The sequence below is a fragment of the Ceratotherium simum genome, chromosome 3, assembly GCF_057802395.1.
Source record: "Ceratotherium simum simum isolate JZ-2026a chromosome 3, ASM5780239v1, whole genome shotgun sequence".
Classification (NCBI taxonomy): domain Eukaryota; kingdom Metazoa; phylum Chordata; class Mammalia; order Perissodactyla; family Rhinocerotidae; genus Ceratotherium; species Ceratotherium simum.
In genome coordinates this window covers 529798-555150 of record NC_141902.1, presented here as the reverse complement: position 1 = coordinate 555150, position 25353 = coordinate 529798, and the positions used below count along the sequence as shown (strand labels likewise).

General features: G+C 42.5%; 1 protein-coding gene across 7 annotated transcripts in view; it reads left to right on the top strand.

Annotated features, from left to right (window-relative positions):
* The window catches only part of GNG2 (G protein subunit gamma 2), a 110556-nt gene that overhangs the window by 7543 nt on the left and 77660 nt on the right, over positions 1–25353 (top strand). For 4 of the 7 annotated variants that reach the window (XM_087421558.1, XM_087421577.1, XM_087421581.1 and 1 more), the window contains exon 2: positions 8705–8745. The exons of 2 other annotated variants lie outside the window; for them this stretch is intronic. The gene's annotated coding sequence lies outside the window, so the exon portion shown is untranslated. Of the gene's footprint in view, positions 1–5356; positions 5820–8704; positions 8746–25353 lie in introns of those variants that run through there. One more of the 7 variants, XM_087421571.1, reaches the window with a different exon arrangement.

Below are 25353 nucleotides of genomic sequence, written 5' to 3'. Positions count from 1 at the left end.
AATTAACACATCCATCCCCTCACATATTTACTTTTTTTGGTAAGATCATTTAAGTTCACAAATGCCGTGTGTTTATCATTTGTTGATTTAATGAACTTTCTTGACTCATTTCTTGATGCAGAGTGGGCTCTATGTTCTAGGAGCTCATAAACCACTGGGGAGGCAGATGGAGACTGACTTAATTACAACAGTCCGTCAGTCTGTCCACACGTCAAGGGGCTGGGAGACTTGGATGAACAAAACAGGCCAGTTCTTTGTTTTCTCGGAGCTCACATGCAGTGTCGGGAGAGACCAGTGAACACGTCAACCAGTGGTGTTTAGACCTGCTGCAGGTTAGAACTCACCGAGGGGTACTTTGAAAAAATACCTGCGTCCCAGCCTCAACCCAGACCAGTGAGATCAGAATCAGCCAGGACCGGACCCCACTGACAGAAACAAGTTACATGCAAGAAAATATCAGGTAGCGGTAAGTGCTGAGATGGACTAAGACAGAAATAGGCTGAATGACAGAGACCGTGCATAAGGCGGTGGCAGCAATGGGAGACTACTTTTGTTGGGCCTCCTGAAAGGCCTCCGTGAGGAGGTGACATCTGAATTCAGACCTATATTATGGTGAAGAGTCAGCTATGTGAGGAGCTGGGGGGAGAGGATTCCCAAGCAGTAGTAAGTGCCTTTCTGAAATAAGGATGAGGTAAAACTCCAGAGGAAGCGTGGCCCTTTTTCACAAATATGTACAACAATCTATAAAACGTGTCTTTGCTCTGCAGAAAGCAGCTTTTCAATTAAACCAGGCAGACTCCAAGTGCAGAACGCTTGGCTGCTCTGTTGAGTCCTTGGTCTGGGTTGGATTTTATTTAGATCAAACTGATTTACACAGCCAGGAAGACTACTCCATTTAAGTATATTTTTCTACACTGCAATCATTACTACAGGGCTAGTTGTCTGAATTAAACACCAATCTCATTGTCTAAACAACCTTAGGTACTTGGGATTATGTCTTAGATGAGTAAAGTAGAGAAAGCAGTGACTTCTGCCCTTAATGCTGTTTGGGGGAACCAGAGCAAACCTTGCAGAGGATCATTCAGACCACACAGGGCCAAGTGCTCGCTCCTGTCTGAGTGAGTGAAGATCAAACATTTCAAGAATCGCGTGGAGAACCAACACGTGTCCAGCATTCTGTTAGTGCTGCTGCGTGCTTGTTATTTATACACATTACTGTTTTCCATTAGTTTTTAAAAATGACTCTGTGAGATGAGAACAGGACACTTTTGGCTGCTGGTGAGAGAACACCTCACCAAAATGGCTTAAAGAGGGGGAAATTTATCTCCAGACCTCCTGACAGGAGGGTAACTCCAGAGTTATTCATAACCGGACAGTGTTCTTAGCAACCTGAATCCTCTCCCTCCTCCCGTTCTGACATCCTCACCATGCCCAGGCGGCTACCACAGTTTCAGAATTACAGGCAGATTTCAATATCTAAAGGCACGGTAAAGTGGCTGTTTCTTCTCATGTGCCTCTTTTTGAGGTTACAGAACAGCTATCTCCAGCAGAACTCCCCTCACGACCCACACGCCTTCTGCAGACAGAACCACTGTGACTGGCCATGGAGCAACCCCGCCACTGAAGAACAGGTCCCCAGACCCCAGAAAAGAGGTTGTATGAGCAAGGAAGAAGGGGTTAATGGTCATGGGGTAGGCAGCAAATAGAGCCTGCCACATTAGTATCCCCATTTTATAAGTGAGGATATCAAGGCTCAAAAAGGTTAAATAACTTACCAAGATCACACAGCTTTCAGACAAGCAGTGTTTCCATGCATTTCCCTTTGAGAAAAACAAACACACACACTTGCTGTTTTTGGTGGTGATGATCTAGGTAGATTGGAGAAAGAATCCTGGAAAAGATACAAAATGGCTGATGTGAGACTGAGTCAAGAATAACAGATTATTTTAAACAAATTATTCCAGAAGAAAATACATCAGGTTCTATAAAGCCATAAGGACGGCATTTAAAGATTTTATTTATTCAGTTTTTTCCCCCCAAAGCCCCAGTAGATAGTTGTATGTCATAGGTTCACATCCTTCTAGTTGCTGTACGTGGGACTCAGCCTCGCGTTGGACGGAGAAGTGGTGCCTCGGGGCGCTCCCGGGATCCGAACCCGGGCCGCCAGCATCAGAGCGCGCGCACTTAACCGCTAAGCCACGGAGCCGGCCCAGGACGGCATTTAATTTAGATAACCAGCCCTGCATTTCTGCATTACAAAAAAAAAGATATAATTAAATTGAGTCTTCCTGACTGGTCATTTAAATCAATTTGATCTAAATAAAATCCATCCTGGGCCAAGAAATGAGCTGGGGAGGCCAAGGTTCTGCACATGGTGTCTGTCGTACGTAAAGGGAACCTTGCTCTCTCTGGAGAGGTGCATTTTTTGATTACAGAACCTGTAGAGAAGAAGGAACCATCTCTGACTGTGTGATTACGAGTTATTTTGAAAATAGGTTTTCACTTTCCGACTCTGGGGACAAGGTGCGGTTCCATCACTGCTGCATTTTCTTCCTGGTTCGTACTGTCTACTTTGTGCTGTATTCTGGAGGTATTAGCGAAAAAGGGACATTCCAGTGGAATCACGGTGTTTTGACGGCTCGTCTCTGGGTGTGTTTCTGTGCATTCTCCTCTAATAGACGCAGTTCCACTGGCAGGAGTATGTCTTCTGTGATGAAGGACTGAGTGCTTCCGACTCTTACATTTGCATTTTTAAACAGGAAAGTAAATTTCCAGGCTTTGCCAACAGAGCTCTGTTTAAGAAGGGTATTTATCTGATCTGTGCAGAGCTTCATGAGAAAAATTGTGAAAAAAATTTAAATAATTTAGGGAAAAAAATCTAAATATCATGTTAGTCTTTCCTTGGAAAACTGAATTGATCACTTGCCATGTTTTTAAACCTCATGAATGATTGTTTAGGGAAAATTACCGTGTATAGGCATTATAGACATTTCACTAACAGTTTTGTTATATTTTTTCTTTGGAAAAAAACTTGATGTCGAACAGCCCCAAGATTTCTTTTCATTAAAATAATAAAAAAATTTAAGTAAGAAAAGGTGAAAATTCCTAGGCAAAAAAATGGTCCAACTTGTCTTTTATTATGTCTTAAAGTAATCCTAAAATACTGTAGTGTAGAAAAATAATATTCTAAGACTTAGTACACGGGAGAGCATGGTAGTTAAAGAACATTGGTTTGGAGTCAGAATCCCTGGGGCCACTTTCGTAAGCTTTGTATGCCTTAGATTCCTTATCTGTAAAATGGGAAATAATAATGGCAATACCTACTTCACAAGATTGTCAGGAGAAAATTACATAATGTATGTAAAATGTTTATTTAGCATAGTGACTGACTTATAGTAACTATTCAGAAGTGTAGCTATTGTTAGAGTAATTGTTACTATTAGCACAAAGCTGAGTAGAGTACCTTTTATTCTCTCCGTGGGATTCTTACCAAACTAGCAGCAATACTTATGGGCCAACATTAATCCTAGGCGCTCATAACTTGGCGTCAGGACTTACCTAAGGAAGCCTGTTTCCCTGGGATAGTCAGAGGTCGATGTTTTGACTTACTTAAGTGTCAGTCTCAGGCCGGCACCATTTGTTCAGTAATCCACGTACTTAGTCAGAAACGTTTCCAGTTTTCCTTCCCAACTCCTGACAGGCTTACGCTTCTCTGTCTGCTTTGGTTAGGTGTAGCCTCGTCTCTTGCACGGCCAGTGAAACATGAGCAGAAGTGAGGAAGACTTCCTCACTTCCAGGAAGACGCTTCTAAGAACAGGGATGTGAGCACATTCCCTGGCCCCTGGCTGTGGTAGAAGCTGCCTTCTTAAGCCCGGGTTGTGGAGTAAAGACAGCACAGGAAGGTCCCTCCACTGACCCGCAGTGGACACGTGGTGAGAGTGAGAAGCAAGCTTTGCTGTCTGAAGCCCCTGAGGTTTGGGGTTGTTTGTTACCACAGTATAACCAGCCCGTCCTGACTGATGCAGTCTGGTTGTCCCTTCAGACTCTAGAGAAAACATATATCACTGGCAACAGTATGTCAAATGTGTAGCTATTTGGAGATAGTAATTTTTAATGACTATTTTCTGTGTGTGTGTATTGTATGTTATGTTATATGTAAATATCAGGGAACTTAGAGTTTTAAGTTAAATAGATTTATATAAATAATTTCCATTTAAATGTCTTTTAAAACAAGGTTTATTTCCATTTCACACAGAGGAGAGTCAGCAAACCAAAATTACCAGCATATTTTTTCTGGAGGGAGTCGAGCGTGATGCCCAAGTCAGGACTCTGAATTCGAGGCCTGCTCGGATTGTCAGGTGACTCTCCCTCTCACTGAGAGCTCGCCCAGCACCATGACTTGGGAGGCGGGCCATGCCCATGGCCTTTGTCACCAAGGGAGAAAACGGTCTCCCCTAAGCCCTCTTGCGACTGTCCAGTTATAAACAGGCGTACTGACCAGACAGAGAGTCTTAAATAATATGTATTGAATAAGTGAATGGAAGTGGTCCACAGTTCTTCCGAATTCTGGACTCTTTCCTGTTTGCATTCTAAAAATAAATGTCTTTGTTTTGGACATTGGTTTAAACATCTTGGTATTAAGACTTTTATTCTTTTGTAACACTTTGTGTGTGACCAACCACGTACCCGCAGATTTAGGCTATTTGATATTTTTTACTGCTGATTTTATTTCACTTGATTATTTCATTTGAGTCTCTAGAACTACATTATGAAATACCTTAATTATTTAAATTAGGAACAGATTAATTATCTCCAGTGTACAAACTCAAATTAATTTCATTATTAACCTGAGTTTTAAATTGATTAATCTCGGAGTGTTTAAGGACCAAGTGAGGTTTTTTTCATCCTTAAGGAGAAGGGCATATTTCATTTGATGAATCTCTCTCCATTGTACCAGTTATTCTAACAGGAGCAAGAAATTTGCAAGAAAACTTTGGATAGATTTTATAAACCAGCCAGAAACCTGTGTGTCTGGGGTTTCTGGGGGAACAATCTGTGAGTCATTTAAAAAAAAGCACTCATCATCACGGTGCATGTTGTTACCATGGTAATTAGGCCTGTGGAGTCCACTCGCTTGTGTTCCTGTAAAGGGAGGAGAGGAGAGAATCAAGAATGCAGAGCTTTGACTGTCAGCTTCAATTTGCCTAAAGCAGGAGAGGGTTTGGGGTTCTTGAGAACACGCAGACACAGTCATACTGGGAGGGAAGTGAGGAAACCTGGCGTCCTGCCTTTGTTATTGGACGTAAGTTAGCCATGTTGCTGCTGGTGGTGTGACTCACAGGGGGAAAAGGACCATTCGGCATTCTCTTGTGAAGAGGGGGAAAAATAGGATTTTTATCGGATATATAACTACATATAAGTCTCTCAGGTCTACCTGGTGGGGTGTCTTGTGTGCACCTACGCGGTCTTTAACGATCCTCTGAAAGGCGCCGGATGCTGCTGGCACAACGTTCTTGCAGATTGAAAGGGTCCTCGGTGTGTTATTCTGAGATCTGATCCTCGAGTGGCCAGGTGCTTTTTCTCTATTTTGTGGATTAGGTATGACTCCTGTTCTTGGACAGTCATCTTGTGATACCCGACCAGGGCTCGCAGAGGAGACCACGGGAGGTCGTGGGCTCTGCGGGGCTGTCGCCGCTCCAGGGGAGGTGAGATCAGAGCGGAGGCTTGGCGGATGGAGGCTCAGCAGGCTTACTGGGGCCGCGGGTTACCGAGGGATGGTGATTGTGACATTGGAGGACAAAGACACCCTTACGCTGGAGGTACGAGTCAGCGCACGGACAAAACAAGAATGTTTCTAAGTTCACGCTAACAAATCTGGGTTCCTCTCAAGTGGATGATTATAATATCTTGACTAGAGTTTTACTTTTTCAGAGTATTCCTGAAGTAAGTTTTAAAGCAGATTTTATTTAGAGTTAAGCAACTTTTCCTTATTAAAACTATTTTTCAAAAGGCTTGAATAAAGTGCCGTGGGGTGTGATTAAGGGCCCTACAAACTCCAGACGTTGGTGAGTGATCTGCAACGGGCATGTGATGTAATAACTACTTCTCCAAACTGTAGGTTTCATTTTTTCTCTCGTACTTCTCCAAACTGTAGGTTTCATTTTTTCTCTCGTGTTTGGGAAGAAGGCACGTGCTGCCCAAACTTCTTTCTGTGCTATCTCAGTTTTCTTAACATTAGTAAACAAAGCTTAACTTAAATTTTTTTTTTTTAAAGATTTTATTTATGTATTTATTTTCCCCCCAAAGCCCCAGTAGATAGTTGTATGTCATAGCTGCACATCCTTCTAGTTGCTGTATGTGGGACGCAGCCTCAGCATGGCCGGAGAAGCGGTGTGTGCCCGGGATCCGAACCCCAGCCGCCAGCAGTGGAGCGCGCACGCTTAACCACTAAGCCACGGGGCCGGCCCTTAAATTTTTTTCTGATGAGCAAAGTAATTCATGGTGATTATTGAAAATTTGGAAAATACTTAATGTGTAAAGAAAAAATGAGAATTACATCTTCCATTAATTCGGTTATTGGTTGACTGCATGTAGGAAATCTGATTTCACAGTGGCTGATGGGTGCTAGAAGTTATTTCTCTTTCACACAACAATCCAGGGGTGGGTGGTCCAGGGCTGGTCAGACCCTCTGCTTCACAAGGTCATCCAGGGACCCAGGCTTCTTCTCTCATGGCTTCTTCTCACATTCCTAGCATGTGTCCCTGGCTTGATGGCCTACAGTGGCTTGCCATAGGGACTCCACTGTAACCAGCAGGAAGAGAGAAGACTGGGAGGGGAGGGCAGGACCCAGAAGTCGCCCATCTCACGTTTTCAGCCGTCCATGGAACGTTGACTCATGGCCACACACCTGGCAGCAGGGGAGCAGAGGAGAGTTGTTCTTGACATGTATCTGCTGAGCTTAGAATTCTGTTATGAGCATGGAAGAAGAGGAGAGCAGACATTGGGGCATACCTAGCAGTTTCTGCTACTTCCATTATCCTATACAAAAGAGTAATATGCCGTTTACATTTTGATGTATTTTCTTCCACTCCTTTTTCTAGAAAAAGATATATCAGGAAGAGCTTATGTATAATATTTACTAGAAAACATTATATATGATATATTAGAAGAATATTACATAAGAAAAATATTATAGAAAATGTATTAGAAAAATATCATGTATCTGTAAATATATGTTAGAAAATTAGCTGAGGTCATCCTGTATCTATAATTTTGTATTCTCTTTTCATATAACTTTATATCATGTGCATTTTTCATGTGTATCATGTACATTTTTTACATTTAAATTTTTTGTATATATTGTTTCAAAGTTCCATCTTGTGAGGTTTCTCTTTTACTTAATAGTTCGTAATATTGATATGCAGGCTATATCTAATACCTTGGTGATAATTCGTTGTCTACATTTTGGATCTTTTGTTTTTTTTGGACAAAGTCAGGGAGTGGCATCAGTAAGATGATGATTGAGAATGTATTTGACGATCTTGCTATATAGAGCCACACTGCTCTCCCAAGAGGTTGTGCTGATTTACACCATCGCCAATATTGTTTGAGAGCGCTGGACCCAGGGCACCCACAGACAAGCTGGTTTTGCAAGTCCCGCTAGTCACTGTATCCCTGGGGTTCATTCTCTGAAAATAGCTTGTTTTTTGCCCTTGGCTTGTTTTTGTTCCTTTGCTGTCATTAATCACAAGATAATGGTTTTCTAATAATTTTGGCTCATTTAAAAACATATGGTCCCTTGTCGTCGCCTGGGAATATAATTGGTTGGGTTGAGACGGTAGCACAGGTGCCCGTGTTACGCAGTGTGCGCTCTCCAGAGACACTGAAGTTCGTTTGGTCCCGGGACCCAGTGTGAATTTGATTTCCACCCTCAGTCACACTCTAGACTCGAGGTCCCTCTTTGTTCTGCACAGCACAATAGGAACAGTAAAGCAGACCTGAGGCTTAGGCAGTTCCTGCAGCCGGTTGCTGGACATCTTTTCAGGAGTAAAGAAGCTCCTCCCACAGGAACGTTCTCAGATAGAACCACACCCGGCACAGTTAGGCTGCCTCTGCCCCACGTCCTCGGAGGCCATTAGTGGTGAGGGTGTAGGTATCTCTACTTCTGAACAGCCTGCAGAAGCCTTGGATGCTAAAGATGCTCTTATCACCACTAGCTTGTCACAATCTACCCTCTTAAAGGGCTCGACACACAAATGGACTCCAGCTCTTTCCTGACACCTGGAACAGGAGCGTGTTCTGTCTCTGCCCTTTGGTCCTGCTGGGAGCAAGTCAGCTTAGGTCAGAAGGAAAGCTTGCTCTCATTCATCTCACTGGTGCACAGCCTGACACCAAGAACTCTGCTTGCCCCGGGTCCCAAGCCAACTTTGTATTTTCATGCTTTCTTGCAGACTAGGGAAGGTCACAAAGAAAGAGACTCCTGTCTTCACAAATCTGTTTGTTAAAAGAAAAAGAGTTAACAAAACGTCTGTTTCTTGACTCAGAAATGTAAACCTGGGAGACCCTTTGCCCTTAGAGCTGTTCAGCAATTACCACCAAAACTTATTTACAGAAACACTCATTTGCTTGTTGAGCTCTTACATGTCATGTTATTTCTCCTTTTTTTTTTTTAAAAAATACATTTTCCTCTCTGTTTTCTCAACAGCCAGATCTTCCAGAGAGCCTCAGGCTTTGGGAACTGAGAAGGTAAGAATTCTGAAATATTTTCTTCTAGGATCTTCTTGAATCTAACCAGAGCTCAAAGTGGAAAAAAATATCTTAAGAAGTGCTCCTATAGATGAGAGCATTTAGCATGTGATGTTTATCAAAAAGAAGCATTCACAGAGGCGTTGGCAATATTGACATGACTTCAGGATTTAAGAAAAGAAAGTGGTTCTTGATGATAGTTAAAATCAGTTTTCTCACCTCGATTTTTCCATTGTCTTCTAAAAACCTGAGTTGGAGAGCCTTTGAGGTGGCTCCCTTAACGAAACGTACCCCTGTGGCACCCCCTGTGGCACCAAACACGATGAACCGGTTGTAGCCATTGAAGACAGACCCGTAGCCATTGAAGACAGACCAGGTGTGAGGAGATGTCAGAGTAGATTAGATCAGAGGAGGCTACACCCTGTGCTCAGTGGATGGGCTGTCAACATTGTAAGGCTCTTCCAGCAACAACAACAATAACAACCAAAGGTCAACTAATGCTGTTGAGATTTCTTCTCGAAGAAGCCAACTTGGCTGCTGAAACTTGCTAAAGCCATTTGAATCTGGTGTAGATGCAGAAGGTTGCCGTGCTGCTGAGAGAGGTGATGACGTGTTAGCCCTCCCCAACCAGCAGTGACTCGGATTTTCTTCCTTATTTTAAAATTTAACCTCATTAGGGAAAATTTCAAGCATATTCCAAAATGGAGAGAATAATGTAGTGAACTTCCATATCCCCATCACTCAGTTTCAACAACTGTCACCTCATGGGCAGTATGATTTCATTTACACCCCACCCATTTCTCTTCTTTCCCCATCGGACTGTATGGCAGTGGTTTGAGTTTGGCTGTTGGATTTTTAATTGTTTATTTACATAACTATTTGGCGGCTATAGCACAATGCTAATAAAAAAGAAAACCTACTTATAACCTGACTTAGTTTACTGGAGCTCGTCTTTCACCCATGTACTCAATCAGCAAATATTTAGTATTTACTAGAATCAGAAACTTCTTAGGATGAGAATCTCTGGCCCAGAGCTTATTAGAAGAAAGGCTTGTGAGTGTGTGCGTTTTTAAGACCAGTTATAGCTCTTGCTACCCCATTATGAGGTTCTTTTGGAGTCAAGTCCTTAGTCTCTTACAGGTGAGGGCTGAGCCATCCCTCCGTTCTATCAAATATTACTGATAAAGAAGACTGTTTGATAAGTATGTGATGTTCTGTCTGCTGTTTGTGTTGGTTTCTTTCATGCAAATGAATGTACTCACATGTTTCAAACTAGTCCCAGCAGAGTTTCTCCTGGAGGTTACTGGCGTGTTGAATGGGACAATTCTTCATTGTCCTCTTTGGTGTCCTCATCCTTGGCTCACAAAAGGCCAAGGGCATCTTCCTGTCATTGTGACATGCAGAGCGCCCTAGGGAGACGTTGAGAACCCCTGAGTCTTGGCACACAACTTGAAAGAGGTTATGTGTCATTTTCCACTCTCACCTGTGAGCATTTTTGCCTCATGCAAAATTACTGGTTTCAGTCACACTCAGTGGTTCCTTACATAAGTGGTCTCTGTGCTAACAAACTAAAGAAAGAAACCAAACGAAGTAGACGTGTCAAAGGAACCCGTTCTGCACTGTTGGAGGGATTCTGAGAGTATTTGCTTTAATATCAAATCTATTTTTTTAAGTTTTTACAGAGAAGCAAATTAAACACTCGGTAAGAAATAGTCAAATATTGGGGTTTAAAGCAAAATTCTACTCAGGCATCATGCAAATTGAATAGCACCAGTGACGAAGGATGTATTCGTTTCCTGTCAGCTGCTGTAACAAATTGTCACAAACTTAGTGGCTTAAAACAATACAAATTTTTATCTTACCATTCTGCAGGGATCTCACTGGGCTAAAAGCAAAGTATCAACAGACCTGCATTGTTTTCTGGAGGCGTTGGGGAGAATTCTAGAGCTGCCTTCCTCCACCTTCAAGGCCAACAACACTGCATCTGTGTGTCTTCCTCCCGTAGTCACTTGTCTTAACTCTGAGCTCAGCTAGGAAAGGTTCTCTCATTTTAAGGACCCGTGGGATAAGATTTGGCACACCCGGATAATCCAGGATACTCTCCCCATCTCAAGGTCCTTAATTTAATCACATCTTCTCTTTATCTTTGTAAGGTTACACATTCACAGCTTCCAGGGATTAGGATATGGACCTATTTGAGGGCTATTATTCTGCCTACTACTAAGTAAAAGAGATCAATTGTTCAGAAAGGGAGAAGTGCCTTGGTAGCAGAGGTAGGATTATCTAACCTTTCATTGTATAGGGTTGACAAGGTTTAGGCTTCCCAGGTTGATGAAGAAAGTTCTTATCTTGACTCTGCAAATCCTATTTTGTAGATACAGGCACTGAAGGCTTTTTTTCTTCGAGTATTTGGCTCTGGACCAAGTGCATAGGTTGAAGTCCAACAGCACCTTCCTTGGACAGACTTTCTGGTTCTGTGGGTGTAGCCTTGGAGAGGGTCCTGCTTCTGGCGTTTCTCCAGCTCTGGAGAGTCTGCCTATGGTGCGCAGGTTCCAAGGTCTTTGAATAGCGCCAAAGAAATGTGAGATTTTTATTTTATGCTGTTATGTCTGCCTCTCATAATATGCTTTATTTATTAGGCTCTAAAATGTAGAAATTGGAGGAAAAAATAACATAATATTTCAAAACCTCACTGTAGTGGTATTTATTATAGCTAATCTCTAAGTATGGTTTAATTCCACTGTACATTAGGTAGGTCATCCCCCCAAAGTGAGAAACCATTTCTTGCCTCGTGAATGAAATGCATCACTGGGTTATTTTTGAAAACCATCTCTGGAGTAGAATGCAGCCAGAAATTTTTGGTGGAGATTTTAAATTTTTTCAGCTATTTTTTTTAGCAAATCCCCTTTCTATCCACCTCTAGACATTTGAGCAATGGAGATGTGAATACCAAACCTAGGGCTAGCGGTAGGGTAACAAACCATCCTGTTTGTCTAAGACCGAGGGGTGTCAGGGGACACAGGCTCTCAGTGCTAAAACTGGGAGAGTCCCAGGCAAATTGGTTCAGCTGGTCACCCCAGATGCCTAACGGTAGCTCCAGTGGAAAGTGGCTGTCATGTCGATGAATTGTTAAAATAGAAATTTTGACTGAACTAAATAATGACGACAACCCTCAGGGTTTGGGTTGAAGATAGGGGAGAATCGAACTCTTGGAAAATTGGTACCCACATGTGCAAGTTCGCCCAAACCAACTTTGAAAAAACACCTAAGATTCAGAACTAAGAAGAACCAACAACATTTATGAAACGTCACATCTCACGGCTTTCCAGTGTCACCAGCTCCCTCCCGCACGGTGCCTGTGATGATCACAGCTTTAATCACTTCGCTGTGGAGGGGACCACAGGAACTCACTGAGTCTTTTTCAGCACGTCAGCATGTATGGAAATTATTAAACCCAAGTCTGCCAAGCAGCACGGAGCTCTCTTAGCTTGAATCCTGCCTTTTGTGTAACAAAATTGAACTTTCCTCCTAAGAGACAGCATAGACTGTTCAGGAATAGCTAAGTGTTAGGAAGCCTATCTTGAACGTCCGAGGGTGAGGGGATTGGAGTGGATAACGTCTTGGAATCTAAGCCACCTCTAAGAACCTGATGCCTCCTGACCTCCTGGGGTAGATGTGAGCTCCTTGCCCTGCTGTCCGAGCTGCCTCTGGGTAAGGCTCTGGCTCAGCCCGTCCTCACTGCTTCGTTAACACACCGCCCACGTCACCCGCAGCAAAGCCAGACTGAGAAATTGGGGTGCTGAAGGTCCTAGGGCCTCGTCCCTTACATTTTAGTGACCTTTATTTGGAGGTTTTTGTTCTCTAAGCTACTGGGACACAGAGGACTGTGAGTGTACTGGAAAGAGCAACTCGTCAGCTGCCCCAGAATAGGCATTTGGCTTTTAGGAGCTGGCAGTCTTTTTTTTTTTTTAATGTATTTAATTATCTCCCATCTTCCAAAGTATCTTAGTTGATAGGTACAAGGAATTCTCTTTCACTTCTTTTTATGTCCAAAATAAGATTGAAACCATCAGTCACTGAGGAAGGATCTGGGTTTCTGATGAGCGAAGGTCTTGGATAGCATTGTGAATTATTTTGATATTCTCCCCACTTCCTTTTTTGGGTTCCTTCCTTCCAGGACTCTCGATCCTGGTTTCATTTTGTTAAGACTAGCCTAATTCCAGCTTGGAACCTCTGCTGTTCTTTTGTGAATCTAACAAGTTCCAGAAGAAATGAAAGCAGATCAAACCCTTATGCTGTTATTTAAACCCAGATTCTTGTTTTCTTTTCCAAAGAGAAATTACAGAGTAAATGTAAACAAGATCCAAATGACTGCTCTGCGTGCAGGGTTTCTTTGGGATAACAGAAGTGACTTGGAACCAGATAGAGGTGACGGCTGCACAACGTTGCGAATGTACTAAATGCCATTGAATTGTGCACTTTAAAATGATTAATGGTGGATTTTATGTTATGAGATAACCCTCTCCCAACAAAAAAATGTTGATTGAACCTCAAGAGGAAAAAACAAGACTGCTTCTCCCTATCTTCACATTCTGGAATTCTGAAGGCTCATCCTTTGTAATACACTCCTGTTTAATTTTTAGACCATGGGCCGGCCCCGTGGCTTAGCGGTTAAGTGCGCGCACTCCGCTACTGGCGGCCCGGGTTCGGATCCTGGGTGTGCACCGACGCACCGCTCGCCGGGCCATGCTGAGGCGGTGTCCCACATACAGCAACTAGAAGGATGTGCAACTATGACATACAACTATCTATGGGGTCTTTGGGGAGAAAAAGGAGGAGGATTTGCAATAGATGTTAGCTCAGGGCCAGTCTTCCTCAGCAAAAAGAGGAGGATTGGCATGGATGTTTGCTCAGGGCTGATCTTCCTCACAAAAAAAAAAAAAAGAAAAGAAATACCTTTTATCAAGATATGTCCTTAGACATGCCCAAGGGCTGTCACCTGATCCCAGTCTGATGGGGACTGTTTTACGGGATGACTCTGTAGGGGTTCACACACAATTCTTGGTTTAATGATGAAACTTTAAGGCTTTTAATTCCTTCTAGATTTAGAGACAAAGATTTTGACTCTCTGCAGATGTAACTAGGCAACCAGCACAGCACGCTGCTGGTGCACAGCATCCAAACGTCGTAGCTATTGCATCATTTTTAAAAATCCTATTTAAATCTGTCTTTTAGCTTTGGCGTATGCCGCCATGTAACATTTAATTTCTTAGAAAATATCACGCAACCCCCAGCTGTAAAATAGAATGGCTCCAGGAAGCCAGCATCCTCTGATGTTCCTAAGACGTGTGCTCACAGGAGCAACGGCAACAGCGTCGCGAGGTGCGGCTTACGCTGTACTTAATAGTCGGGAATTAAGAAAGGGGGTTTCGTTTTTGCTGTGTGCAGGTGTAAGAGTTTACAACCATGTCCTCAGCAGGTGGTGGTGAGCATTCCTCACAGTATGATTAGTGGAAAACACCTGCATTCACGGAGATGAAAGTTGGCTTTTATTCTAGTGAAGCTGATTTTACTTTGCTAGATAGGTGGTCACTAGACATCTATTTTTTTTTTTTTTTTGTGAGGAAGATCAGCCCTGAGCTAACATCCACGCCAATCTTCCTCTTTTTGCTGAGGAAGACAGGCCCTGGGCTAACATCCATTCCCATCTTCTTCTACTTTACGTGGGATGCCACCACAACATGGCCTGACAAGCGGTGCATGGGTGCGCGCCCAGGATCCGAACCCGGGCCGCCAGCAGCGGAGCATGCACACTTAACCGCTATGCCATGGGGCCGGCCCCTAGACATCTATTTTGATCAATAAACAAGAACGTATTGAAAGCTTTTTATGAGTCAGACACTTACATACTGTATTCCTTTCCTCTGACAACCAGGCTTTTGAAGTTTTTGTATTGTGAAAGGAATATATATGTAAGATTTTTAAAACTCAAGTAGTAGAGACAGGAGTAAATGAAAAATAGAAGCTCCTTTCCAACACCAACTTCTAGCCGCAGTCCCTGGAAGTCACCACTGTTCATAGTTTCTTGTGTGTCTTCCAGAATTTTCCGTCCTCCAGTTAATCTGAATTGGAAACGCGAGTGTGTTAAGTGCCATTAAACCATCTGTTCCTAAGCTTCTCTCTGCACTAAATCTTTTCATTTTGAGACACTGCTTGAGGCTTTTTTTTGAAATGTGCCTTTAAAACTGAGAGAGTAAAAATGTCAGAACAAAGTGTGCTAATGGCAAGGGCTGTGGTCAGGACAGCCGAGGAGAGTCGTGCTAACTTCAGCCTCCGTGACATCCACGTATGGAACTTCAATGATAAACCTCAAGGTCGTTCTGTATAATTTTCGAAGTCATCTGGAGTCAGTTATCTCCCTTTATCCTTTTGATGACCCTGTGACGCAGGAGTTGTTGACTTTGCAAAGGAGGAAGCTGTGGTCCCAGAGGTTAGGAAACTTGCCCACGAATTCAGCTGATGAGAGACAGGATCAGGACTAGAATCCGAGGCTTGTCCGAGTTTTAGTCTTGAGCGAGACCCCAGGGTAACTGAGGAAGACAGAGGGTCCTAACACTTCTGTGGCTCCCGCAGGGACAGGCTGTGACGTGAAGGGAAGGTGCTGGGCTCGCAGTCCTGATTCTGCCCCGTGGGCGAGTTACCTAACACAGTCCTTACAAGTTAGGCTGGCTGACTCTCTCACAAGTTCCTCACCTGCTGTGTGGATTCCTGTTTTGTTTGTTTGTTTGGGTAATACTGTCCACCTGGGTGGGGACTTGACCCAAGCTGGGGAAGCCATAGTGTTTCATCCACCAACCACAGGACTTGGTTCAGTGGGTGGACATCAGACCCAGCAGGGGCCAGTAAGTTCTTCCTCTGGAATTTTCCAACTCAAGTTGAGGGAGGAGAGGTCCCATTCTTTCTAGTCTCAAGGCAGCAAGAATCACGTCAGGTCATGTTTCAATCTGCTGAGAGAATGAAGTCTGATGTACAGAGGGGAAGCAAGAGAGAGAAAAGAAGGAAGGAGAGAGTTCGGTCACAACTGGAGTCTGTGAACCCAGAACCGACACATTTCCATTTCTCACCCAAGCTAATTCCAGTTGCTACTAGCGGAGTCCTGACAGACATCTCCAGGTCTCAGCTGCCTTGTCTGTAAAGTGGGGGTTATGACGCGTGCCCTGATTGTAGCTGAGCTCCTGTAAAGATCAGTGCAGATAATGAATTGGAAAGCACTTTGTAAATTGTAAAATGCTGCACAAACGCAAGGTGGTATTATTCACTGATATGCTGCGTTGAGTTAGGAAAGTCGAAAGGGTGGAGTTGCCGTTCATTTGGAAAAGAGGAAGTGAGAGCTTTGTAAGAGCCATCTGGTGTCACGCAGAATTAAGGGGAAGCTGCCAGAGTCCTCCAGATCTTTTGATATCTCCTTTCAAATACTCTAAATTTCCTGTAGATACTTACAGTGAATACAAGGTGGGTCTTACCTGGCTGGCGCAGGTTAATACAGTGAGTTTCTCTTTTCTGTCTGCGGCCCTATTCTATGACAAACAGACACACTAACTCAAACCAAAAATAAATAAAACCAAAAAAATAAATAAATAAAATAAGAAAAATAAACAGAGCACCATATTAATATTTCAACATTTTAGCTTTTTCACTTAAAAGAGCTTTACAGATGCATGCTAAATGACATTTTGGCTTCATCAGAGAAAAATCAACAAAGAAAATCAGTCTTCAATTAGCTATTCTAGCTATACTTCATTTGCAAGTGATATAGTTGGGGTGATTCCAGGGAGAAGAGGTTAGCTGTTTGGGGCTTAGATGGGATCAAGATCCATCTTTTTCCTTAGTGGGCTTATATCTTTGACATAAGCTATAAATAATCAAAATCTACTCAAGATGATAACTTATGCATGACAGGAAACGTCACTTCACTTTTACAGCATTTTTCACACTGTATGATGATTCTTCTCAATGAGGGAAAACAGACGGTACCTCTGAAATCTGTGCTCTTTCTTAGATTTGCCATTTAGGCAGTTTTTATTGCAGCAAACATCTCTGTCTCCATTCTTGATCATTAGAATCCCCCAAAACTGGTTTAAAGTCTTGCTCTAAATAGAATAGCATTTGTAAAAAGGTTGAAGGCACCGTGGAAATATGATTTGCAAGCATGAAGCAGCATGATATAGCAACCTGGAAATGTACATCTCTCAGAGTTTAAAAACCTGAGAAATGTATCTGCCACTTTCCCTGCTCTCGTAAATCTCGTAAAATGTCTTTGCCTTACACAGTTGCCGGTGCAGTAGGTGAATCGGTGCTATTTGACCACTGTGCTCCACATCCCACCTAGCTGTTGTGTGTCTTCACTTGGGCTGATATCAACCCCACGAATGTCAGTGTTTTTATATAAACTCAGGACTTGGAATAAGTTCATTTTCTGAATAAGGCATACTCATAGTCCTCAGAAAATGTCAGCTGTGTTGGGAACAATTGGCACCCTCAAACTGATTAATTTTAGGAAAGCTTAATAAAGACACTATTTACAAGGGTGTGGGCAGAGTCCAGGGAAACTGCAAGGGATGGTACCCCTCTCCAGGTGGCTTTACCACCCACTGGGATGGGTCAAGGGATGAGGGCTGGGGGGAAGGACCTCGTGATGGAGCTGTGGCCTCCAGGAAAGGGGTGTAGCTGGTTACAGTGACCCTGCAGGCAAAGATTCCAGGAATCAAGCACCCTGCCATGATTCTCCTCCCTCCCTCTGATCTGCTTGTGCTCTCTGTTGACCAAACCCAACTGGAAGGCAAAGAAAAGGAAACCTGTGCTGAATCCATGCAGTTTAGTCTACTAGGGCACAGGGCTGGGTGGAACGGAATGGAGAATGGATTTGGGGGGCAAATGGAAGATATCCTGCACAGTTAACCTTCATTATGAAAGTCTTGCATGAAAGAAATGGTCCCCTCCCACACCCAGATCTAGCTCTCTTACAAAAAAATTTTTTAACCAACTTTCACTTTTTTTTTCATTAATTTCACTTAACCCCGGTTACAGCCCATGTTTAAATGGGCCCAAATACAATGAAGGCATTTGGAGGGAGTCCAGTTGTTTGCGTGGTGAAAGATGATCTGGGGGAGTACAGAGGTGTGAAACCACCCCCACGCGTGTCCTGCTCAGAGACAGGACAGCAACCTCAACTGAGAGTTCAAGTGTAGTGGGAGGGGCAGCAAAAGTAGCAGCTACCTAAGAGTAGCTTGGAACAGTCCACATTCTTGGGACTCCTGTGATCAAAGGAGGGACTATTGTCCCAAAGAGCACAACTCCCGGCCATCGGTGGAGAGGCCCGTTTTCTGCTTTGTCCAGCTTGCTTTCAATCTCAGATGAATTATTTTCTTTGACCCAGGAACCAGGATTACTTGCCTTGATCTAATCCAGATTAACCACTCTGATCCACTGAAAGTGAATAGATCAACTGAATCAGATAAATCCCTATAATTGGAGGGAGATTTGTTGCAGCTTCCAATGATAGGGAAAAGAGAACAAATCAGAATCCCACCCTGACGTGTAAATCTCTTCTCTGGGCCAGAAAGTTCCCCGACTTGGGAAATGCTGGGACCCAGGGATTCCAGAAAACAAAGTGGGGTCTTTAACAGGAGCAGGAGAGGCAGTGTGGACAGAACGTGGGTTAAAAATAAGAGGTCCCTTGGGCCCGCCCCATGGCTTAGCGGGTAAGTGAGCCCGCTCCGCTACTGGCGGTCTGGGTTCGGATCCTGGGCGCGCACCCACGCACCGCTTCTCTGGCCATACTGAGGCCTCGTCCCACATACAGCAACTAGAAGGATGTGTAACTATGACATACAACTATCTACTGAGGCTTTGGGGAAAAAAAAAAAAAAAGGAGGAGGATTGGCAATAGATGTTAGCTCAGAGCCGGTCTTCCTCAGCAAAAAGAGGAGGATGAGCACGGATGTTAGCTCAGGGCTGATCTTCCTCACACACACACACAAAAAAGAATAAGAGGTCCCAGCTTAACACCGATGTCGACCACCTTGGCAAATGACTGAACTCTCTCAATCTCAAGTTTCCTCGTGTGTAAACAAGAAAAATTTGACTTGTTACAAAACTAATTGAAACCATATATGGAAAATGAAGGCAACGTTTTCCACACAGTAGTCATTCTAATTCTTTTTTGGGGGGTATACTCACTTTTTTGACAAAACATTGTTTCCTAATAGCTTTATTGAGGCATAATGACATACAATATGATTGACATACAATAAATGATACATATTTACAGTGAAGAGTTTTGACTGATACACCCATGACACCATGGTCACAATCAGGGTAATGAACATATCGGGTGTCCTCACGCCCAATAACAGCCTGTCCTTCCCATCCTGTCTTCCGGCAACCACTGATGTGCTTTCTGTCGCTCTAGAGGAGTTTGCCTTTTCTAGACTTTTATATAAATTCAATCGTATATTATGTATTAATTTTTGCCTGGCTTCATTTGCTCAGCACAGTTACAGGGAGATGCATCCCTGTTGTTTGTATCAATAGTTATTTCCTTGTGTTACTGCCTAGTATGTGTTGGATTGGTATCCACAACTTACCTGTTCGTCTATTGGAGGATATTACTCAATTCTGTTTTAATTGTTTCCCTTCTTCTTTTCTTATTAATAGTATAAGAAAAAATTTTCACGTATTCTATGTTACCACAGTTGGCATTTCCATTGCCTTTCTCCAGGAACAGCGTGTTTACAGTTGGATGTAAATGCAGACAGAGCAGTAATCGTGTTTGTTAGCCCCCGGCTCAGGGTCAGTTTTAAGCGGAAGTTCAGTTCCTTCAGCTTCCGAGGCTTTCTTTTGTTCTTCACCATAAGTCAGCAACCTGGAGGAAACAACCCAAATGTCCATCAACTGATGAATGGATCAAATGGTGGCGTATCTATACAATGGAATATGATTTGCCATAAAAAGGAATGAAATATTGATTCATGCTTTCAACATGGGTGAACCTTGAGAACATTATGCTAAGTGAAAGAAACCAGACACAACGGGTCACGAGTTATATGGTTCCGTTTACTGAAATGTTCAGAGCAGGCAAATCTATAGAGACAGAAAGTAGATTAGGGGTGGCAGGGGCTGGGGGAGGGGCAGTGGGGAGTGACTGCTAATGGGTGTGGGTTTTCTTCTGGGGTGATGAAAGTGTTCTGGAATTCAATTGTGGTGATAGATGCACACCTCTGTGAATATTCTAAAAATCACTGAACTGTATGCTTTAAAAGAGTGAATTTTGTAGTATGTGTACTATATTTCAATAAAGCTGTTATTTTTAAAGAGCAATCTGTAAAACTTCACTAGGGGAAAAACATTCAAGAGCAGCAATTAATTTAATGTCCCTTTTTCGATTGCTAAAGGGAAGACTTCAGGCTGTTTGCCTCATGAACATGCTGCAGCTGCATTTCCAGGTCTAGAGCACAAAGTGGAACTTGCTGGCGTTGGGAAGTAAAAGTGTCACATCTGAATAAGCCGCGTCTGGGGAGGTCGTTCAGTGTTGTATTGTTTTTGTTTACTTGAGATGATAAAGGGCCTGTGGCCACTTTGGCTTTTTTGTCTTTTCCTTCCTTTAAAAATAACTTGCATTCGGATTGTCTAATCAGCCTTTCCTCTAGCCTTAGTTGTAAACTAGATACAGGATATCCTGTCAGTAAAGCATCTTAGCTTAATCAGATTATTTACCAGACTCCTAACAGCAGTAGACAGAACAGAGGGAGTAAAGTAGACATCCAAATATTCAAAATAATCCTTGGAAAGGAAAAGAAGCCAGGAGCTCAGAATTAGCGGTGATTCCCGTGGAGGTACGGCTTTGGTCTCAAGCAGCTGTGGAGCATGGGGGCAGGCACAGACTTCCTCCGTTTCTACCCATCTTCCTCCACCTGGGGAAACACCGCCATATTTAGAATGCGTGTAGCTGCTCAGCAGCTGTGGCCCAGGACCAGCATTGTGTGTCTGGAAATAGAACTGCACCTGTCCCCTCCCAGTGAAGCCATGTTTCCTGCGTACTCACCATTTGGAGCTGAGAAAAGCCTTTTTTTCCCCCTGCTCTTAAAACCTTACTAGCCAAGGTTTGAGTTTTGGTGTCATTTAGTTTAAATCATCAAGTGAATGAAAGATACCAACCCAGGGTAAAAGTGAAACCCATGGAACTCTACTCAGAAATGTTACCTTTGCTTTTTGCTGAAACTTAGCAAATAAAGTTTTCCCAAGGTGACTTGAAAGGTTTTCTGTTGTATTCTCTCCAGCTTCTGGTGCACTACAAAAGCTGCATGAGAGGAATTGCACTTCTACCTGGCCCTGGAAGGACATGCCTCTCAGGATGTTCCTTTGAGTATTGCTCTAGGAATATATCCATTCATTTATATATTAGCATCTGCGATACAGAGTGTGCCTGGAAGATGGTTAGGTGACTTCTCCAGGAAGAGGCTGGGTTGTAGGCACGAGCAGACGTTGACCTGGATTCTTTCTGTGCGTGTGTGCATATGTGTGCAGGCGTGCATGAGTGAAATATACCAGACATCAAAAGAATACATGCACGTACACACACATTACAGACTATTAGTGAAACACACACACATACCTTCTCCGTCTCCATTTCCCCAGCTTTATTGATGTGTCACTTTCAAAGACTCCAGTTTGCCTCTCCCTGACCCCTTGCCTGTCTCCCCCTTCCTAGCAAGCCATAATCTGGACTTTTTATTTGTCATTCCCTTGCTTTTTCTTATATTGTTTAGTGTTGTCTGATTTTGAGATAGGATCAAGCTTTTCCTCTGGTTTGGATTTTCACCCGACATTGTGTTCTGAGGTTCCTCCAGGTGGGTGTGTGTAGCTGGAGCTCGCTCATTTCCACCGCTCTCTAGTATTAGTTAGTTGTCTGCTGTTCTTCCGCTGTAGGAAAGGTACCGTTTATCTGTTCCACCCATTTGGGGCATTCGAATTGCTTCTAGCTTTTTGCTTTCATGAAAATGCTGCTCTGCATATCCTGTGCCTGTCTCCTCTCCTCAGCCTGGAGTTTTTCTAGGACGTACGCTTGGAGTTCGGTCGCTAGGTCATAGAATATGCGATATTCAGCTTTATTAGGTAAGGGCAGGTTGTTTTAGAGTGCACCTCTTGTTCCTCTTGTCAATATTTAATGTTCTCTGAATTTTCATTTTTACTAGTTTTGTTGCAGATATGTTCTGAAATTCTTTTTGAAATAATAAAGAATTGGTTGGGTTTTTATTTTGAACTATCTTGGTGAAAGAGGCGAGAAAATAAGTTGGTTTTGTTTACTACATTTGATAAAGTTTAATGGACCATTATATCTAGATTCTGCCCCTAGCTATATGTTTTAAGTAATATTCAGCCCAAGAGTCTTGTTTATTTTCTATTTTTCTATATATTTTTTCTTTATTAGATATTTTTAATTTTCAAACTTTTTAACAAGTAGAACAGTGCCAAGATGTATGAAGAAGGTGTTCATTTCGCCTTTCCATCCTTCTTTCTCCCTTCCCCAGATAACCAGTGTTAACGCCCTGGGGTGCCTTGCTCCAAGTTGTTTCTCATGCTCATAAATATGTCATGAACGTATGTTAGGTTGAGACTTATGAGATTGACGTTTTATTACATCAAAAGCAGTTGAATATCATCAATTTCGTACAGTTCAGTCACACACAGACCAGAAATTTCATGCATGAGTGTTGAGTCTTTGAGGATTTTTCAGATGTAAGCATCACCATGCAGCTAGGTTTCCATGACGAATGTGAGACATTCACCCAGCTGGAGGTGTGGATCTGACTCTCGTCTGTGGCCGCACAGTGCTGATGGCACTGTCCCTTGTGGAGAGAGGCTCACGTCGTCTCCCTGGTGTGGCTGCGTCTCCTCTAACTGGCCTGTCCGTATGACCAGCGCTTCGCTCTGGTTGACCCCCTGAGGGGGGTTTGTTGAGTCAAAGGGCAGACGTGTCTCAAATTCTAAACAGTGTTGCCAGATTTCTTTCCAGAAAAGTTGTACCAGTTCAGGCTCCTGTTAGCAAGCACCAGACTGCTTGTTTTCTGTATTCTGGCATCACGGGGTGTTATTACTCTACTGGGTGGAGAGCCGTATTCTGCTTTAATTTATATTCCCTTGGACTTTGGTGAGGTTGAGCATCTTCTCACATGCTCTTATTGTTATTTTGCATTTCTTCTTCTGGGAATTGTCATTTCTTATCCTCTGCCCATACTTCTCTCAAGTTCTTTGACTCTTTCCTTGCTTTGCAGGCAGCTCTTAGTTTGTTAGTGATAGTGACGCTTTTTCTGCTCTGTAGGGTGCAGTTACTTATTTCCCAGTCCATCCTTTGTCTTTGATTTTGTTTATAGTATTTTTTGCCATACAAAAAAACCCTTTTTATATCCAGTCACATACATCTATCTTTTCCTTAATGGCTTCTTCTCTGGCATAGGCAGGTCTCCCCTCTCCAAGGTAACATAGATATCCTCCTAACTCTCTTCCAATACTTTCACTGGTTCATTTTTATATACGTATATTAATCCATCTGGAATATATTTTGTGTATGGTGTGAAGTATGAACATAACTTTATGTTCTTTGCAATGTATAGCCAGTCTGATGACACCTTTTGTGTTAAAACCCTCTTTTATCCACGGAATTGAAAGGCCACCTCGGTCATAGACTTTCACATATACGTGTATCAATTTCTGTACCTTGCATTGTATTTCCTGGATCTGTTCTCTATTCCTGTGTCAATGTGATACTGTCTTGATTATAATAGTTTTGTTTTGGGTTTTAATATACAGAAAAGCAACTGAGTCCCATTTCACTCTTCTCTTTTGATATTTCTTGGTATTATTTGGCTTTTTTTTCCATATAAACTTTAAATTCATTTTGTTATAGTCTATGGGGGAAACGACCATTGGAGAGTCTGATTAAAACTGCATTAAAATCACATATTAATTTGGAAAGAATTTTTTTTATATTTAGTTTCTTCCATTCACGAAACATGTTTCTCTTCAATCTTGTTTTATATTTTTAAAAAATATTTTATAGGGGCCAGCCCCGTGGCTTAGCGGTTAAGTGCACGCGCTCCGCTGCTGGCGCCCCGGGTTCGGATCCCGGGATCGCACCGACGCACCGCTTCTCCGGCCATGCTGAGGCCGGGTCCCACATACAGCAACTAGGAGGATGTGCAGCTATGACAGACAGCTATCTACTGGGGCGTTGGGGGAAAAATAAATAAATAAAATCTTTAAAAAAAAAAAATTTATAATAGTTTTCAAATAAATACTAACCTTTCTTTTAGAATGCATTTCTCAGTATATAAGAGTTTTGTTTCCTTTGAAATTGGAAATTTGGTTAGATGGCTAGATGTACTATAAATATAAAAATAAATAGCTTTTCTCCTCTTAGTGCTAAAACTTATTCTCAGACTAAACTACGCAGCCATCATATCTCCATCCTCAGGGACAGGTGTGGTTAGCTGACTTGACAATGTTGGGCCAAGCTCTGTGCTACGGGCCTTGTTCCAGCCCGGCAGGCCGTCACAGACCAGGCAGCACTCTGAGGTCCGTGTGCTTAGACGTATTGTTTCTTCTCTCAGTTCTGGATCAGCCAAGACTTAGTTAAAAGTGGGATCTTAACAGAAGAAACTAATTGTTGTCTTTACATCTCAATTTTCTTTGAAGCATAATTTTATCTGTTGAACACAGGCTCATTTGAAGATGAAGCCTCAAGATATAGGGTAGATGAGGATTATCACTTATTGGAAGAATTTTCTCATCAGTTTTAAAAAAATCTACAGTATTCCTGTATTTTAAAGATTGGAGTTTACAAGTAGAAATATTTTTGCCTCCTGGAAACTAATCACAACCTTCTTCATTTTAAACTCATTAAAATGCCAATGAATATGTCTCAAACAAAAATCTTTAATAACATAACCTCAATATCCAAAAAACAAGTGAAAGAAAAATTTTCAAAATAACCTAACTAATTTTTTTTTTCAGGAAGATTGGCCCTGAGCTAACATCTGTTGCCAATCTTCCTCTTTTTTTCTTTTCCTCTCCAAAGCCCCAGTACATAGTTGTATATCCTAGTTGTAGGTCCTTCTAATTCTTCCATGTGGGACGCCCCCTCAGCATGGCTTGATGAGCAGTGACTAGGTCTGCACCCAGGATCTGAACCTGCGAACCCTGGGCTGCCAAAGTGGGAACACTCAAACTTAACTGCTGTGCCGCCAGGCTGGCCCCCCAACTAGTTTTTAAATGTTGCAATTCCAAAGAACAAAATTATAAAAGAATAGAAAAATAAAGAACAATAAACTTTAAAATTGTCTGATATGGAACACCCAAAATGTCTCAGTCAGAATTCAAAAAATGACTTAAATGTACTCTAAATGATATGAAAGAAGATTAATTAGGACATTTCTAGAGATAGTAAAAAGTTTACACTGGTTAACAGTTAGTTAGGACAGTATGCTTATTAACTACAGAATCAAATCCAAAATTAGATGGCTTTAGTAAATGTGTGTAAATAATGGAGGA